This window comes from Phocoena phocoena, chromosome 12, assembly GCF_963924675.1.
Source record: "Phocoena phocoena chromosome 12, mPhoPho1.1, whole genome shotgun sequence".
Taxonomy (NCBI): domain Eukaryota; kingdom Metazoa; phylum Chordata; class Mammalia; order Artiodactyla; family Phocoenidae; genus Phocoena; species Phocoena phocoena.
Genome location: NC_089230.1, coordinates 17814650 through 17830070, shown reverse-complemented (window position 1 = coordinate 17830070; position 15421 = coordinate 17814650).

The following is a 15421-nucleotide window of genomic DNA, read 5'->3' as shown; positions in this document are numbered from 1 at the left end:
CCAACTCATTGTGACCTCCAGACCTGCAAAATCTCAGCAGATAAAGTAAAAACAGTTTAGCACACAGAAGACCTGTGCTGAGGCAGAGATTTTTAAAATGTAAGCGCTGGAGGGGTGTGAGGTGACAGAACGTGCAGGCAGCCCTCAGTGCTGGCCCACCCGCTTCCCTAGGGTGGTTAACCAGATGATGACTTTGCTTTCGAGATCAAAGATTCCAAGAAACCATTAGCATCACATGGGTGTAAAAGCCAGAAAACTGCATTTCAGAAAATGTAACCTCCATGTCCCTTTAACAATAATGTGACTACAGGTACCATTAGTCTAAGCAGTGGTTCTCAAACTTGAGAATCAGAGTCTCCTGGAAACCTTGGTAAAATGCAGATCGCTGGGCCACACCCCTAGAGTTTCATATTCAGTAAGTCTGGAGTAATAAGAATTTGTATTTTCAACAAGTTCCCGGGTGATGCTGATCCTACTGATCTACAGACCACACTTTGAGAACCCTGATCTAGAGCAGTGCCCTAGAGCCAGTTTCCCATTTATACCACAGATATTTTGGATGTTTCCTTTACTATCCTTTAATGAAATTCATAGATAATATATTTTCCTATATATGTAATTTTTAGAAATTGACCTAAAAACCTAATACACTAGACATATGAAATGTGATTTATAATTTTAAAACTGTTTTTTAGTATGTAAATCTTAAGGTTATACACTAGAAGAACTACAAAAAAAAAAGGCCCCACGAATTTCCAAAACACTCCCCAGTAGGGTGGTCCCTTTTTCTGGCCTCCCTCCCCTTCTAGAACTCACTCCCACCCTCTACCATGGGGACCACTGGCCCAGAGAATTCCTGAGGGGCTGTCAAAAATATGTTCATAAAAGCTCTGCCATGGTGTAGATAAGAGAGTATAGAAGTCTAGGCTACCTAAATGCTAGTTTGGATTTTTAGTGTATTTGCACTAATTCCTCTTATAAGTTCACTTTCTCTTTTACATTAATCCATGCTTTTGAACTAGTTGGAGTGGATGAGTGAGCCCAGACTTACCTTTGTAAATTTGTGCCCGAAGGTCACAAATCTTAATATTTGGTGTGGTGCTCCTAACAAAAACTCCTCATGGTAAGACAGAGCAGTGAATCCATTTATAAGATTTCATTACATAACTTTTCTAACGGTTAGTCTGTTGGAAACTTTATTTACTCCTCCTGATATCACCAAAACTCATCGAGTGATTATTGGTTAAATGTTAGGCAAGTGGATTTGCCTCTCATTTCATTCCGAGTTTAGCAAAAGTGGGCATTATATGTAGCTCTTTCAAATGCCTAGCATGTTGGCCTGCGTATGAAGACCAGTTTTCCATCCCTAAGTTTGGTACTAGTTACGCCAGTGAACTTTCCAAGTTACTCAGCCTCTATTTGCCTGTTTCCTCATGTATAAAACTAGGCTGTAAATATTGGCCTTACCTACCTCACAGAGTACTTGTTGGGATATAATAAAATAACCTCTGAAAATGGTTAGAAAACAAAATCACTACACAAACACAAGGCTTTATGACCATAAAAATAGTAGTCCCTTAGAAGCTCTGTGAATTAGAAATATATTTGAACAGGAAAGAACAAGTAGCAAATCTAGTACCAGGGTCAGCAAATCAGGTAATATTAAAACTGCTATAATCAGGATAAAAACAAATTGATACGTGGTCTTTAAAAAAGTAATTAATGGAGAATCAATGAATTAAAACATGTTTGAATTTAATAAGCACCTTTAGTTCAACTGAATTTCATCTTTGTGGTGTGGGACCCCAGGGAGCCAATCCAGGATGCATTTATCACCAACTATCATCCAGATATAAGATCTGATGAAAATTAATATGTAGTTGCCTTTCACAATAGAACAACCAGACTCCCAGTGCCTGGCAATTTTTTTGTAATAATTATGTTCAAATTTATAAACGTAATTTTTTTTCTCCCTGGTGTAGAGAATAAATACATCGGGGGGTTTAGTCATAGCAGAGTTAACATATATTTTCACAGAGCATTTATAAAATACCTCTATAAATAAAAATAAAAATTGTCTGAAATTAGGATGTTGCTTTCCTGTCCTTTTACAGAGCAGATTACCTTTCAAAGACTTAGTTTCCATTTAGCTGGTAAGAGAGAGACTGGATCGGGCCAAGGTCCAAGTCCTTGTTTGCTGTTTACCAACAATGTGACCACACCTTACTTAACCTCTTTTAAACACTTACTTCCCTCCGATATTAAATAAGAATGAAAGCAGTACCATTTATAATATAATGTAACAGCAGAGGGACCTCGCTGTTAGGGCACCCTCTGCTCTGCAGCCTTAGAGACATAGTGTAGAGATGAACATGGGCTCTGGAGGGAGAAACTGAAGGTGTCCAAAAGAAAGATGCTACATAAATCTGAAGAAAAAATTAAAGAAAATGTTTACATTGTTGTAAAACATGTGCTATACTAACGCTCAGTGCATTTCCAAAAGAGCTGAGTTTAAACTGAGTCCTCACTCTGGATTGGATATTTCATACACATTGTGCGGCTTACATTCATTACAGTGAGTGAGTATGTGTATTTACTCACGTTTTCGTTCAACAAATACTTGAGCATATAATATATACCAAGCAACACATTCAACCATCGACGTATGAAGATGGTTAATTAGACAGAGCTCCTGATCTCAAAGACAAAGACTTGGAAGTAGCTGGTAAAATGCTCCAGCAAATATCATGAACACTCTCTGAGTGAGGAGAAAGTTTGAAAAAATTCAACAAAAAATATGAGATATAAAGAACAAAAACTGACAAAGGACTAAAAAGTATAATACCAAAAAAAACCTCATTGAATGGAATGAACTGAAGAATTGTAATAACAAAGGAAAGAATCAGGGAAGTTGAACATCGGTCAAGAGAAATAATCCACTGAGAACAATAGAGAGAAAAGAGGTTGAAAGGAAAGATCAGAGCCTTGGTGACCAGAGATCAGTCAGCGTAATCAGTGCTTTGATAACGGTAAAGTCAAACTCTGAGGAGGGGTACCGACTTGGTCTTAGAAGGGAAGGTAGTGCTTCCCCAAAGGGAGAGGGGAATGAAGAGAATCCAAAGGATGAACGGAACTGGGCTAAGCAAAAACTGAAGTGTCATAACGTCATTCCAAACAATTAGGGTCAATTTGGGAAATGCAAACAGTTCTGAGTGACCAGGATACATGGAAGGAGGGAAATGCCAAAAGTTGAGCCTGTGGAGGACAGATGGTGAATTTGGACTTAGCCTGAGAGGAATGTGAAGACACTGGGAGTTTTAAGCTGGAAAGTAAAGAGATTAGATAAGTGGGTTAGAAAGATGGCCACAGCCCCAGGCACGGACACAGTCATTCACTGGATTCAATACGGGAGGAAATAAACTCCATGCTGGCTTCAGTATGAAAGTTCAGCCTGTTTAGGAACAAAAATGCTCTGTGGCTTTCACTGAGTGGGTAGAAAAGTAGAAAGAGAGTGCCTCCCCCTCTAACAACTAGAAGAAGCCGGGTAAGCTACTGGCCAAAATCATAACTTGTCTTCAACCCATCAGAGACCTAAATCACAAGGTCGCCACATGACAACAGAGCAAGGCTCCATCATCACCAGGATTCCCTTCCCCCACCGGCCCCGGGCCCGGCCCACTTTGGCAGTCCCTTCCCCTGCATCCCCAAAACTCACAATCCTTAGCAGACGTCCCTGCTCTCCAAGGGGTTCATGTCCTCCACATTGTTGCCCTCACTGTGCCCTCATGACTCTTCTCACTGTCACCCTCTAAGTAGAAGCTACATTTCCCCCCTCATATTCCAAGTCCCTAAGGGCCTAGAAGTGGGGCAGGGATCAGGCTTGCTCTCCTTACTTCCTTGAAAATAAGAAACAATTAGACGAGAACTCCCTCCTTGTCCTACCACAAGATGTACCAGCCTTCTTGCATCTCACTCATACCGAGTCCCTTCTGTCCCAATAGGAGCATTCAGGCTCTAATGGGACCGCCCTCCCCACTTGTACACCCGATTCTCTCTTCCACCTGCTCAAGGATTTGCCTCCAATTTTCCCCTCTCTCTTCTGCATCAATTTCTCTCTCTCTTCTGAATCATTATCATCAGCACATAAACATACTCCAGTATCTCCCATATTTAAAGCAGACACTCCCTTGACCCCCAAGTCACACCTCTCCAGTTACATCACCATTTCACAGCAAAGTGATCGAAGTTATCTGAAATCACCGCTTTCAAAGTTCATTTCCTTTTAACTCTCCCCAGTCAAGCTTCTCTCACTTTCATTCTCCTAAACCTGCTCTTGTCAGGTTCAGCTGTGACTTCCATGTCATCAAACCTCACGGGGATTCTGCTCTAAGCAGCGTTTGATGTACTTTCTTCTCTTGGATTCTAAAGCACTGGCCTCTCGTCGTTGTCTTTCTTCTACAGGGAATGCTTTCCCACCTTTTCCTTTGTAAGTTTCTTCTTCTCTACTAAACGGTAGGATGCCTTCTCTGTTCCGTTTGGTCTCCTGGCTTTGAATACCATGACTCTGAAATTTATATCTTCAGCCAAGATCTTTCCATGAACATTGCAAAATTAACATATTCAGAACAGAACTTTTATGTTTTGGAACTAGACAGAAGTGGTTGCACAGCCTTGTGGATGTACTAAATGTCACTAAATTGTTGACTTTAAAATAGTTAATTTTATGTTATGTAAATTCGACCTCAAAAAAAAAAAACAACAACAACAACTAAAAACCCAGAACTTTTGATTTTCTTCTGCACCAAAATTTAGTGCTCCCCTAGTATGCCCCATCTCAATAAACAACACAGTTACCTTCCTCAATTTCCCACTTTCCCTTACATCCAAATCACGAGCAAGTGCCATCACACCTACCTCCAAAGTTTCTCTCCAGCCTGTCTATGTCTGTCCATCTCCACTGTGGCCACCTTCGCCCAAGCCTCTACCATCCATCCCTACAACTCTGATTGGCCTCCCTGCCTCTCTACAGTTCGTGCTCCACACAGCAGTCAACGTGATATTTTTTAATGTAAATCAAACTATATTACTCCCTGATTCAAGCGTCTAATGGAGTCCCATAATACTTAAAATAAAAGCCAAACTCCTTACTAAGGCTTACAAGACTCTCCATGGTCTGACCCCCTCCTACTGCTTCTCTGCTCTAAACTCTAACCACTTTGTTCTTCACTTACTATGCCTGAGTCACATTGGTCTTCTTTCTTTTCCTTGAAAATGCCAAGTTTATTTCTACTTCATTTGTTAATTTGTTCATCTTTGCTTCATTTGTTAACTTGTTTGTCTTTTTTTCTCCTCTTAGAAGGTAAATAAGTGTCTTAGTCCGTTCATGCTGTTATAACAGAATATCACAGACAGGGTGGCTTATCAACAACAGAAATTTATTCCTCACCATTCTGGAGGCTGGAAAGTCCAAGATCAAGTTGCCGGCAGGGTCACATTCTCATAAAGACCCTCTTCTGGGTTGCAGATTGCCTACTTCTCACTGTGTCCTCACATGGCAGATGCAGCTAGGGAGCATTGTGGGGTCTCTTTCATAAAAATACTAATCCCATCATGGGGCTCCACCCTCACGACTAATCACCTCCCAAAGGCCCCACCTCCAAACATCGTCACCTTGAGCATTAGGATTTCGGCATATGAATTTGGGGGAACACAGACATTCAAACCATGGCAGTAAACTCTAGAAGCAGGGAACTTATTGGTCTTGTTTAGTCCCATATTGCAAGTAACTAAAAAGTCCCACATAGTAGGTGCTAAATAAATGTGTTAAATAAATGAAAAAAGGTTTTCTCCTCTAGCTTTGTTTTTCACAATATCTTTACAGTCTCACAGCACTATAACAAAGCTATACGCCCTATTTCAGACTAAAAACATAATTTCCAAAGCGATTTGAATTAAATACACAATAATAAACAGAGAAACGGAAATAAGTATATTGAAAGAAATTTTAAACATGTGTACAAGTGTGGGGTGATTGATATTTTCCAAAGCAACAAAGGAAATCAAGGCCATTAAAGAATAGACAGGGCTTCCCTGGTGGTGCAGTGGTTGAGAATCTGCCTGTTAATGCAGGGGACACGGGTTCAAGCCCTGGTCTGGGAGGATCCCACATGCCGCGGAGCAACTAGGCCCATGAGCCACAACTACTGAGCCTGCGCGTCTGGATCCTGTGCTCCGCAACAAGAGAGGCCACGATCGTGAGAGGCCCACGCACTGCGATGAAGAGTGGCCCCCGCTTGCCACAACTAGAGAAAGCCCTACACACAGAAATGAAGATCCAACACAGCAAAAATAAATTAATTAATTAATAAACTCCTGTCCCCCCCCCAAAAAAAGAATAGACAGACGTATTTATCTCTACACACACACAAAATTATTATACAGCAAAAGACGAAACAAAGTCAAATTTTTTTAAATGTATAGAGAGAATAATTTTCAATACATATGACAAGATTAAAAGTGATGTTTCCCTTATACAAGAGGCTCCTATTAATTAAGAAAATGATGAACAACCCCAAACAGGCAAATATATGAATAGGCATCTCATAGAAGAGGTGAATCAGGTGGCCAATAACCATATAAGAAGATGTTCATCTTCACCTATACTCATGAAAATATAAAAGAAGCAATGAGTTACCAGTTTTTACCTGTCAAATTGACACAACGTTTTTTTTTGTGTGTGTGGTACACAAGCCTCTCACTGCTGTGGCCTCTCCCTTTGCGGAGCACAGGCTCCGGACGCGCAGGCTCAGCGGCCATGGCTCACGGGCCCAGCTGTTCCGCGGCATGTGGGATCTTCCCGGACCGGGACACGAACCCGTGTCCCCTGCATTGGCAGGCAGACTCTCCACCACTGCGCCACCAGGGAAGCCCTGATACAACTTTTAAAGAACAGCTAGATCCAGGCCAGGAAAGATTCAGGAACAAGTACTCAGTTCATTGCCTGTGAGATTTGTGGCTGATTTGTACCTTCTCTCCTTGTGTCTGCGCTGGCCTTCAGTGACTTGCTTGACAAATAGAATACAGAAGAAGTGACTGAAAGGAATTGCAAATGCTGGGTTATAAAAAGACCTGCAGCTTCCACTTGAACCCTGAGGCTGCCATGTTGGCAAGACCTCTATTTTGGAGATGACATGAAGAGGCCCTGAGAATACGTGGAGAGAGAGAGATGTCTGGCCAGCCCCCAGCTGTGTAGCCCCAGCTATGCAAGTCATCCCAGCTGTGGGTCCAGACACATGAGGAGCAAACACCAAATCAACCCCTCTGGATGACACTCAATTTGCAGACTTATAAGTAAAGTAATTGATTGGTGGTGTTCTTAGCCACTAGGATTTAAAGTGGTTTGTGATACAGCAATGGACAACCAAAACAGGAATGAATTGCTACTACCATTCAGTAAAGTAACCTGGTAACACAACTAAAATAAAAATATAATCCCGTTCAAACCAGAAATACCACTCCTTGTTCATATATTGTGTGTACTTGCTAGATTCCAAGCGTCTTATGAAAGATGCAGTGGAAAGGGAAAAGGAGTGAGAATCAGAAACAAAATGGTTTTTTTCTCAATCACCGTAGCCGGGCACTTAAGGCCATCCCAGATCACCACTCGTGGACTTAATTTTTTCAGCTGTCCAATAAGCTGATGACAAGGTCTGATGACCTTTTCTAGTGTTTCATTTCTAACATTTAAAGAAAAAAATCCAATAGTCAAATTTATAAATTTAGAAAAATTTTATAAATTTGTATTTCTTTTGGGGATGAGAAGAATTCTTAAATTCTTTACCCAGCCTCCTAAAGCTAAATATTATCTTAACTGAATGTACTTCAGGTACATTTAGGCACCAAAACCATTTCTTTAGTACTCAATGATAATGAAAAGGATTTCACAAGGTCCAGATAACGAATGAAGACAAATGTTTCTATAATCCTCTTTCCATAAAAGTACACAACCTTGGGCTTCCCTGGTGGCGCAGTAGTTGAGAGTCTGCCTGCCGATGCAGGGGACACGGGTTTGTGTCCCGGTCCGGGAAGAGGCCACAACAGTGAGAGGCCCGCGTACCGCAAAAAAAAACAAACAAACACAAAAGTACACAATCTTCATTTATCTTCAGGGATGACATCTGTTCCTTTAAAAATATTTCCTTTATTAGTTGCACTTCAGTGTCTGTGCCTCTTCCCGATTCTTACATCTATTATAGACTGTCGAGCCCTCAGATCTCTCAGCTGAGACTCAGATCTGCGGACTCCCTGAACGCCTCCTGCTGACTGATGGGCTTCTTTCTCATGGAGCTGCCAAAAGAGCAAAATGCACGAATTGTACTTTGCCCCTATTATGACTCTGGTCCAATAGAATTCTTGTCAACTACCGTATTTCACTTCTGCTTCTACTCACTGAAATGCATGATGTATTTTATAATTAATAGGGTGTTTCTAAATGAATATAAAGTATAATTGATTCAAGCTAACTTTTGAGTTTTTTTGTCTTGTTTTTAACTCATGCAACATCTTTCTTGACACAGTTTTCTAGGTATCATTCATCTGCCAAAAAGAGCCCATGTCTCAGACTAGATACCTCTGAGATGGTTAGTTTTATGTGTTAACTTGACTGGGCCGTAAGATGCCCAGATATTTGGTCAAACATTATGCTGGATGTATCAGTGAGGGGGATTCTACATGAGATTAACACCTCAGTTGGCAGACTGAATAAAGCAGATTGCCTATCCCTAAGTGTGTGGGATTTTCCAGCCCACTGACAGCCAGGATAAAGCCAAAAGACTGAGGCTAAGCGGGAATTTCAGACCCTGACTCTTTGAGCCGGGCGTGTTTGAGGGTGAGTGCAGCTTTAGGCCCACACTGGGACTAAAACCACACATTTAGTATTGAATAGGGACTACTTTTAAGGAAAGGAAAATTCCTTGAAGTCCAGGATTACCCCCTAGATTGTAAGCTTTTTGCTTACTTACATTTGGCCCCAGTGCCTAGAATTGTGTTAAAATACACAGTCATCTCCTAACACATCCCTAAGCCATCCCCCTCCCCCCTTAACCTCTCCAGCACCTTCCTTGACTGTCCCTCCTGCTCGCCACGCACTTCGCACTTTTCCCCTTCCAAGGCCACAGCTCAAATGCTTTTCTTGTATGAAGCCATCTTCCCGGCCCATCCACCCACAGTAAATTCCCTCCACTTCTGGGTAGCAAGTTTTTCTTTTTTACATCAGCAATTGCCAGAGGGGAGTTTAGGGGCCGCTTCTGGCACCTGGAGCCCACCCATCCCAAATCCTCCCTACCCAACCCCGCTCCCACCCCGTTCTGCGAAGGCGCTTCTACGGGAGCAGGCGGCGCCTGCGCAGTGGCCGCTCTGCCCCTGTCTCAGCGCCTCGCGGAAGCTGCTCCAGGCCGGTCACGGGCTGCGGGGGCATCCCTGCCCATCCCCAGCCCGTCCCCGGGCTGATCCTCTAGCCGGGGAGTCTCTCATCTCTCACTTCACCATTGCCTTGGGAAACCTCTCAGGCTCCCCGTGACACGTCGCCAGTCCCCGAAGGCAGAGAGCCTTCACTCTGGATCAGACAGATGTTTTGCCATCCACGTGCCCTTCAGAGCCTTCTCTGGTCCCATGACTACTGAGACTTTAATTTCTCTTCCATCGGGATTTCCAAAACCCCCAACCAAGGGTCAGACCGAAGTTTGGTCCCTCGGTCTGTGTCTCTCGCCACTGACTTCAAAAGCACTTCTATAACTTTAAGTTTTACTTCGTAATTAAAGGAATTTAAAATAACCAACACGGGTCAATCCAGTGTGTGTGTATACATACGGCGTACACGTAGACGGAAATGTAAATGTATACCAGTAGCCAAGAGTTTAGTGTGTTGATTATTCCTATTAACAGTAGACAGAATATGGTCCTTTTTTTTTTTTTTTCTTTTTGAGTTGAATTGGATTTGCTTAACTTCTGAACTTACTTCCCATCATCCTTCTTGACACAACTATTACCCATTTTGTTCCTGGGCTAGACATTGTATTCAGCCATTAGACTGAAGTTGTGTATTCTTCTGTTTTCTTTTCTGCTTTATTATCAAGCTTTGGTGTCTTCAGATTTTAGATCTCTCTTTGTTTTGTAATTATCTCCAAATCAGTTTCATTATTTGCAGAATGTCTCAAAACCTAAAAAGCCCTCTGTCTTCAGCACTCTGAACTTGTTCCCTAAAACTTACCAAAGAAGGTGTACAACAGAAACATCCAGGAAGTTCTTTGTTTTTCTTTACCCTCATTCCACTTGACTGTGTCAGAGATAGGATGAAGAAGGACAGCAGATCTCATTCGTAAAAACGAGGTGAAAATTCAGAGACTGCGAATTCTGGCTCTGGCTTTGACGTTCACATATTTACAACCACAGGGAAATTATTTAAGCTTTTTCTCTGGTGTATGACACACTTGTCAAATCATGTAGGATTTATGATAAATGTCACGTGTGATATATGATAGATGCTGAAAACTAAACATGGGCTTATCTGTTGGGCAGGATAGAACAATTAGCAAATTCATTTATTACAACAGTAGTTTCCAAATTCTAAAGATGAACAGAATCACCTTTTTGACCTCTAAAAAATGCAGATATTTGAGGTCCATCCCAAACTGGCTGCATCTATTTTTTAAGGAGGTCTCCTGATGTAGAGGCAGGCAGGAAGACTCCCTACAGTTGCAGGACAGGCTTGAGAACTGCTCCTGCAGTGAACACTTACCATCCATCTTTCAGAGAAATTAGTTCAAGCTTTTGTCATCCTGCCTAATTTATCAGTAACTAATGAAAGATGACCATGTTTGAATAATTGCAGACATGCCGAATTCAGAACCCATGCTGCTCACAGCAAGATCCAGGCTGTCAGTATGCTCATGTACACTTCTCTGGAACTAGACATGGAAATTTTACTTTAACCAATTAATGATTAGTCTTTATTTAAAATGAAATAAATAAGTGGAAAGAGGAGGATGGGGCCAGTGCTTTCCATTGTATACGTTTCTATTGTATATTCCAAAGCCTCAAAAAAATTGGATGAAGTGAAATCTAGGCAAATTATTACACCACCTAAAAGGAGAACCTTTAAAGAAGAATCTCAGATGTGGAAGTGTGCCTTTGGATACTAGGACACAAAGAAGACTGTTCAGCAAATTCACCACTTCTTAAATAACTTTGTGCCAGAAAAAAAAAAAAAAAATCACCACCACCACCACCCGCCCCCGCAAGCAAACATTTTCCCCCCAGAGAAGTATTCTTAAATTTTTTTCTCCAAAAAAGTAGCCCCGGGGGCTTCCCTGGTGGCGCAGTGGTTGAGAGGCGCATCCCCGCCTGCTGATGCAGGGGACACGGGTTCGTGCCCCGGTCCGGGAAGATACCACATGCCACGGAGCGGCTGGGCCCGTGAGCCATGGCCGCTGAGCCTGCGCGTCCGGAGCCTGTGCTCTGCAACGGGAGAGGCCACAGCAGTGAGAGGCCCGCGTACCGCAAAAAACAAACAAAACAAAACAAAGCAAAAATTAGCCCTCCCCCCAATCCTGCTTTTTTGTATACTCTTTTTTTCTGCCATTTCAAAATAATACTGAGTTAGTGGCTTAAAGGGCATCAGGATTTTAATCTCTTCTGATACAACAGAATCTTGGACTGTAAAGCATATTTATAATAGGCAATGTTAGCTGGGTCAAATTTCTCAATCCTTCTAATCCCCCTTCCCAAATCAACAGTTTATATTGCAGAAACTGTGTGCCTCTAATAATTATGTCAGTTAAAACTGGGACTTCAATCTATCTCTTGGTTTATGGACAAAACAGTTTCTTACAGTCAAAGGAATCTTAATGCAGTGTTTCTTTGGGTTCTGTTTTACAGGTTACTTCCTAAACATCCCTAGAAGTCACCCCTTCATCTCCTTTCCCAAAGTACCTTCTTTGCTTCAGAGACCCCAACTGGTATATGACAACAGCTTTCTAATTTCTCACTTGTATCTCTAGGCCATCCTGTATATAATAGTTAAAGTGATCTACTATCTTCTATGCAAATCTAGCTGAGCTAATCCCTCCTTAAAAACAAACTCCCCAATCTCCACAGCAAAGATTTTCAATAGGTTTTATGTCCCGACACACCTAAGGAAAATCACGTTTCCTTGCTATTACACTGGCACATTGTCACAATGATAATAACCAGAATGCTGTGCCCCAAGTCCCCACCTACACCAAGACAGAGCAAGTAGGATTTGAAAAGCTCCACCTCACCTCAAGAACTCTGAACAGGATCCCTGTAATCCCATCTAGTACTAATTATCCTCTACTCTTCCTTGTAGCCCCTGTACAAGTGTAAATGCACTTTTGGCATTGACAAGAAATTCCCTGGTAAAAGGCAGGTCCTTCCACATATCTGTGCCTCAGTTCTTGAAGGGCATTCTGTTCCATGGAACACCCCGTGGGGCTCCGTAGTCAACAGCGTCAAGCACAGTCTGCGTGCCATCCCTGGACCAGTGCTCAATCCACAGCTCTCCTTTCCTGTCTCCCGTGGGACTGATTTAGCCCCAGAGTTCTAACAGATTTCAGACTCCAGGGACAGAGACGGGGCTTGCTGCTATCTGGGGCTTTGTAGGAACAGTGACTTGGCTTTGAAGCTGGGAACCTCGCTCATAGCGCTTCTTCAAGGTTGACAGAATAACTCAGGATGGGGTCAGAAGATTTATTTTGGGATCCAGAAAGGGTGCTGGTGGGGCTAGCTGAGGGGGGACCTGGAAGAAGAACTTAGAGACGTTATTTGGAAATTCTTCCATTTGCACCAACTTGCCATTAAGATAATGGATTTAAAAATAGCATAAAATACTAAAATGAAAAATGATAGTAAGACAAATACAGCAAAGAATAAAGGAGATAACATGGTGTATACATAACATAAACTAGTTTACATATGTCTATATGTAAGAGATAATATCAACCAGTATCCTTAAGCTGATTTAAGCAGCTTAAAGTTACCAATGACTGCTCTGAGGAATAGAGGCTACCAAGTTGGGAGGACATTTTTAGGGGAGAGTTTGTTTAGTCTGGAAAGTGTGTCCTTCTTGTTTTTTTGTTTTTCTGTTGTTGGTTTCTTATTTAGGGTCCCTACTAAGTATCTCATTTTTCTTGGCAGAGTGACAATGAATACTATCTAAAATGGAAATATGTCGTTTAGAAAGGGAATAACTGTATTTTATTGATATTTTCATAATCTTGTTTCTTACCTTTTTAGAAAGAAATATTTTTTTTTACTGTTAAGTTTCCTCCTTCCGGTTTTGTTGAGATGTAATTGATAAGTTCAAGGTGTACAGCATAATGATTTGGCTCACATGCGTCATAAAGTGAGCATCTCAGTAAGTTTAGTGAACACTCCTCCTCTCATACAGATACAGAATTAAAGAAATAGAAACATTTTTCCTTATGTTGAGAACTCTTAGGATTTATGCTCTTAACAACTCTCATATGTAACAAACAACAGTGTCAACTGTATTTATCATGTTATACATCACATCCCTAGTGCTCATCTATCTTATAACTGGAGTCTGGATCTATTGACTTCCTTCATCCAATTCCCCCTCCCCTCACACACACACCGCACCCCCCATCCGCCTCTGATAACCACAAATCTGATCTCTTTTTCTATGATTTTGATGGCTTGCTTGTTTTTGACGTATAATTGACCTACAACACTATGTTAGTTCCTGTTACACAACATAGTGATTTGGTATTTCTATACATTTCAAAATGATCACCACAATAAGTCCATGTCATTTCCTTACTGATAACTATTAGGAAAACAGCAAGTCAAAGTACGTATGGAGAGACTACCGCTGAGTCTGTTTGTTTGTTTGTTTGTTTTTTGAGAGACTGATCCAGAAGACTCGTCTTCCAGAACCATGCAGCTCATGATAATATACAAACCTGGTTCTGTAAACAGAGCGAAGAGCAGAGCCAGGGCCACACTGCAGTCATCAGTTTTACTGGTTTCTGAGAAGATATAAGCTTCCAACGGAAGATTTTCCCAGTTTAGAAGCCATGGGAATCATGCCTTCTTCCTCGGACTTCGGAATAGCCTTTTTCCAAGCTCATCTCAGTAGAGGCTACATAAAGACGTCCACAAGAGAAATGGCAGCTGCGGCAGGTTCTACGGGAGCGTGCAGCCAGGAAATAAGGTCAGTTTTAGGAGGAGTCTCTTAATAACATTAGCATTAAACCAGTAAACTATTCATTTCATTTAAGGTTGTGGGTTCAAAGGTGAGAAAACAAGAAAAGACCACTAGCGATCAGAGAACATTTGTCCCATCCACCTGTGGAATCCGTGGACCTGGAGAAAGCCAGATGGACGATGAGAAATCTGCACACACACCTCCCCTTTTCAACAGGTGACTCGTATATCCCTTCCAGGTGCTGATACATATCCATATCCACACCTGGACTGATGTCATAAAGCATCTGAGACAATAGTCTCCAAAATGGGGCATCTACTCCCCGGGAAATGTGCATGGCAGAAGAAGGAGGGGCAAGAAGAGAATATCAGATAAGTCATTTGTATTTGCTTTTATCATTTCCATTTTTGTGATATTTGTAAAGTTAAAAATAAAACTATACTTTCACATAGTGTTGGGTGCTCAAAAGCTCTTTGCTTGATAAAGATGAGTGGTAACAAAGATTAGAGCTATGGACTCTAAGGACAGTCAAGTTAATAATATGCATTTGCAGTTTCAGAAACCTGACCACATTCAACTTATTTATGGAATTGGACTCCCCCACTCTGGGGGCCCCTGGGCTGTCTGTGCCCTCCACACGAACCCCTAGGAGCCCCTTCTCCCACTGAGATGCATCCAGTGCACAGCAGATGAAACTGCTCTGAAGCTCTGACACAGATTCATGGTTTCAGGATCATTAAGAGATCATTAGAAAGGAGGGATTGCGGGTTTAAATTAGAATGACACTGACGGACTTATAATTAATAGAAATGAAAATTGGTAATTAAAATTATATCTTATTTCTCCCTGGTGTGATCTCTATTTGCTACTTGGTTTAGTAAAAATAAAACCTTTTGATAGAATTTGTCAACCCCAAACAAATGTTAAGAAAGTAGAAAAACATTTTAAAAGCTTCACTTTCTAAGGATGACAAACTACCTCACTCAGAGCTCATGTTTAAATTAGATTGTGTCTTGATTTAAAAAAATATGTTTTTTAACTTTTTTGTTGTCAATTGTTATGGGCTGAATTGTGTCCACTCAAAATCCATATGTTGACGTCCTAATACCTCAGACTGTGACTTTTTTTGGAGATGGCTCTTTAAAGAGGTAACTGAGGTTAAATACTGTCATTGGG